A 4,805-nucleotide genomic window follows, 5' to 3' on the forward strand; every position below is an offset into this window, starting at 1 on the left:
AAAAACATTTGGGCAATTCTGATACGGAAGATTCTAGAACAAATAAGAAGTGCTTGTGTTTTGATGTTTGTGCATTATGCTTAAGTTCAACCATGGAGTCTTCTAGATTATACATGTGGCGAAATCTGGTGGAATCTAGATGATATCCAACGGCCAGTAGTGCTCAAATTTGCCATCTTTGGACCATCGGATTTGCCTCATCCAACGACCATCTTTCAAAGTTAAAGTTACCCGCACACAATATATATATATATATATATATATATATATATATATATATATATATATATATATATATATATATGTGATGCGAAAGCCACCCATCATCTCCAATTAGAATAGTGTGTCCATGCACGGATGCGACGTGGCTAAACAATGTCTGCCATCGGTATCTCAAATTCAAATCAGTCTGACCTTGTTCAATGTGTATACATTACAACATGCTCGTTTCCAAACCACACCGCGCAGATCTCCGTTATATTCATGCATGCATGGGTTTCAAACATCAGGATCTCTTATTCAAATATTTGAATTCAACTTTACATTGATTATGACCTCACCTAGTCTTTTACACCCACACAGTCGTCATCTCTTTATAATTATACCACTAACTTTCTCTCGTGCATGCATGCACACACACTACCAGTCGGCATTATCCATCGCACACATGCAATCTTTTTCTTTAGATCAGTCTCCCATGAAGGCACATACCCACACACATCCCCCTCTCCATCATATCGGGCATTCTTTATCTCTCACACGTGCATGCGCAACGATCGATGTTCCTCTATGTATGTGTGTATATAGCTAGGTCTTTCATAGTTTTCCACGCAAACCGATCAATCCATATATCCAGTGAGGTCTCACCCTCTTTCCCATGTGCACATCGATCAATCTATACCTCTCTATATAGGATTAACATATATAGCTAATACACCCAGATTAATTATATACCCAACATCCCCCTCTCATCATCCATGCCTTCCGCTTCATCTCTCAGACGCGCGCACAATGGCGAAGACAGGGGGCAGCAAGGGCCCTGCCCCCCTAACATCACTATATATCAAGGCTAATATGAATGTGATCATTAGACAATTGCTGCTAAAAATGGTTTAAGTTCATGAATTGACCCTCCTCATAAAGGATTAGCAATGCTTGGCCCCCTAGCTCATTTATTTTTCATGGCTCCGCCACTGCGCGCAACAGTGCACGTTCTCGCCCCCGCTCTCTAAATATCGATCTCGCACTTGTGCACTCCTTCATAGCCTCCCTCCACTCGGCCCCTCGCACCATCTTCTAGCCCCCCACCGGATTTTGCCACATGTACAATCTAACAGACTCCATGGTTGAACTTAACTTAAGCATAATGCACAAACCTCAAAACAACAGTGGTTCTCCTTTGTTCTAGAATCTTCCGTATATTTACTACCCAAACTTTTTTTCTAGTTGAATTGCCATTATTTGTTTTTAATTTATGCTTTACAATGCAAAATTACATGAATCATAAAATAGATTAAGGGCTTATTTGATTCAAAGGATTCTCAAAGGAATTTTGGAGGATTCTAATCCTTAGGAATTTTTCCTATCTTGGTTGTTTGATTCGTAGGATTGTAAACCATAGGAATTTTTCCATATGATTCATTTGCACTAGATTTCATAGGAAACATCCCATCCACTCAAACCACTTTGAAAGAATTCTGTGTTTTTTCTATGCACAATCAAACACTCGCACAATCCTGTAGGATTCAAGACGACATTCCACTATAATCCCATGTTTTTCCTATTCCTGCCTTTTGGAAATCCTACGAATCCAAGAGGTCCTAGATTTTTTATAAAAACTAATTGATTTTGAATGAGATGAACTATAAGAATTAAACGAAGGTCTACATCAGGCATATATGACTCAGAGCTTACATGCTATAGTGTGGTATTTATTCATAATTTGGTTGCAAAATCTGATGCGTGCAATGCACGTGTACCTTACTAGTACTTCGAGTATGTGCAAAACACGTAAATTAGAATTCCAATGGCACGCTACACAGTGTCTCTCTTACAGTTCATGAAGCCACGTGGCACATGTAGAGGCGTTGTCGCGACCTCCTAGTGTGGATTGATCACAGTGACGTGCTGGTGGTTCCAGAAGAATGTACTCATCCTCCCTGAGCCATACTATCGGTACATGCACGAAGCGAAGATGTGCATGCATGCCACTCACGCACTCATTCCGTCGCACGCACATGCGGGTACATGGGCGGACGCAATTTTGTACCAAGATCCACCCCATGTGGTAATTTGACGCGTGTAAAGTCGTTCACTTCATTGATGGTCAATTAATACAGCGCATGCAAATTGAGTGGACGTGAGGGCGGAAGAAAGACATTACTAGTCCATTGCGCGCATGCGAGTAGTTAAATCATGGGTTGCTAGTAGTACTTCCATTGGTCTCCTTCATATTTTGTGCCAATTTTTGACAGTAACAAATATTTACGCATTTGAGCAGTGTAGTCTACTTGAAATTTATGTTCCACTAAACTCATCGGGAGCCGTTTCGGGCCTCGAAACCAAAACCATCAATTAATCTTTACCTTGTTCCCATCCCATTCGAAAGCATGCTTACACCTACTAGTACGTACCAAACCTGAATGTGTTCCCACTATGCAGGTATTAGTACTAGTGCTAGTACTTAGGTTATAAAAAGGGGAACTACCTAACCAAAAATTACTCTACCTTTCCTCCTCATAAGTGCTTCTTCTTCGTCCGTCCTTGCCATGGCCGGTGAGCAGAGCTCTAGGTCGAGAACTACTCGTAACAAGGGGGCGACAACCAAGGCTGCGAAAAAAATGAGAGGGCTCGCTGCCATGTAGAGACCTCGAAAGATCTCTCACGTGCAGGCGATGGCTCCCAGGACGACATGCCCGATCAGCTCAATAAGCACCTCAATAAGCAGAACAAGTTCATCCACAGCTTGGTGGAACTGCTGAAGGAGAGCCTCGACGACATGCCTGCTGAGCTCAATAAGCAGGTGGAGTTGACTGCCGGCTTGGTGATTCTGCTGAAGAAGAGCATTGCCTCGGAGAAGAAGGCAACCGGTGAAATCCTGTAACTTCAGGAGGACAAGGCGAAGCTCTGCCACGAGCTCGACCTGTTGAAGGAGAAGAACGCCGACTGGAAGAAGCTGCATGAGAATAGTAGTTCCTCGATGAAGATGCTGCAGGCCCTCGTCATGGAACAGAAGGAGGAGTTGGTGAAGCTCCGCACAGAGCAACTGGCTGCTGTCAAGGTACGTAATGCGGCCGTGGAACAGATGATGAAGGCTCGCGTCGAGAAATCCTGCTTCATGGACAAAATGAAGAAGATAGTAGAGGAGACGCGCAAGGAGATGGAGGTCGTGGAGGCGATGAAGAAGCAGTTACGACTCCGCGGAGAATTAGATCATTTGGGGTGATAATCTTCCTTCTTCTTTTGCTCCTATGTTTCATATTTTGCTTCGGGTGTTTCGCCATACGTGTCACGTTCTCTGCGAGGAATGAATACAAAAATGCTAACAATGAGATGACTAGCAAATTAGATCATTTTTTGTTTCCATATGGCACTGGGCTGCCGTATTTCGTGCTCCTCCGTTGTAGTACTACTCCAGTGGAAAACTTGAGTATACCGCACGGTTCGTTGCTCCTCCTTAGTTCGTCGGCACATTTATACGAGCAGTCAAATCACAAGGCCCCGCCTTCCAGCAGTAATGAGCCGTCAAATCACAAAGACCCTCGCCTGTCGTGAAACCGACCAAGCTAGACTGCCCCGCCCTCTAGCCTTTTAAAAAATGTATACTTTTGTACAGTAGTAGTATCGATGGATTGCGCCATGGAGCAAAACTTGAAATTAAAAAAAAGGTGGTACATATAGAGAGCGCTCGTCGCCAAATTTTGCATATAGTACTATTAAAAAGGCTAGTCACAATAATGGTGTCCAGCACAACCCACCCCTCAAATAAAACTAAGCACCCTGGAATTCTTTGACAAAACTAAGCACCCTGAAATTCTTTGACAACTAAACTGCTGGCTATATGATGTTGGCCATATATATTGTACGTATATAATGTGAAGAAACGAGTGGTAGTACTATACCAACTAAAAGATGAAATGTAAGAAATACTAGTATGTACGTACTGAAGAGTTAAAGTAACGAGAAGAAACATAACATAGTTCTGCTGGGGGCTTAGCACAACACACCCCTCAAATTAAACTAAGCACACCTGAAATTAAACTATGCAACTAATCCGGTAGACACTGCATTAGAACCACCATGAGCAACGAAAATGCCACCTTACTCAGAGTCCTTGTCCATGTCCTCGACTTCGTCATTGTCTCTCTTCCTCTTGGCCGATAATTCTTTGCTTGAACCGCACACTTGGCTCTTTCTCTTCATCCAACCCTTGTAGATATTGAAACAAAGGTAGCCATCCATTTCAGCGTAGTGGATGTGGTCTATATCTAGTACATTCCGCTGCCATGCATGACGATGAAATGTGTGATGAGGTTTCTCCAGTTTAGCGTACGAAGGATGAACCATGGCTCCTGCCAGGGTCATCATTGAAGGCTGGCGACTGGAGGGCAGCAACCAATTCTTCTGGAGGTCAAAGGGGTTGCCTACAACGAGGCCTATCTGATCCAAGACTCTTTTGTCATTTGTAAAGTCTACAGTAACGAATTTGACTAGGTTGCTCTTGAGGAAGTTCTTAAAATCCAGGCATCCAACGTCGGCATGGCATATGTGGTAGACCAAGCACAAGTCATGCACGCAAACCTGGA

The sequence above is a fragment of the Triticum aestivum genome, chromosome 3B, assembly GCF_018294505.1.
Source record: "Triticum aestivum cultivar Chinese Spring chromosome 3B, IWGSC CS RefSeq v2.1, whole genome shotgun sequence".
Classification (NCBI taxonomy): Eukaryota; Viridiplantae; Streptophyta; class Magnoliopsida; order Poales; family Poaceae; genus Triticum; species Triticum aestivum.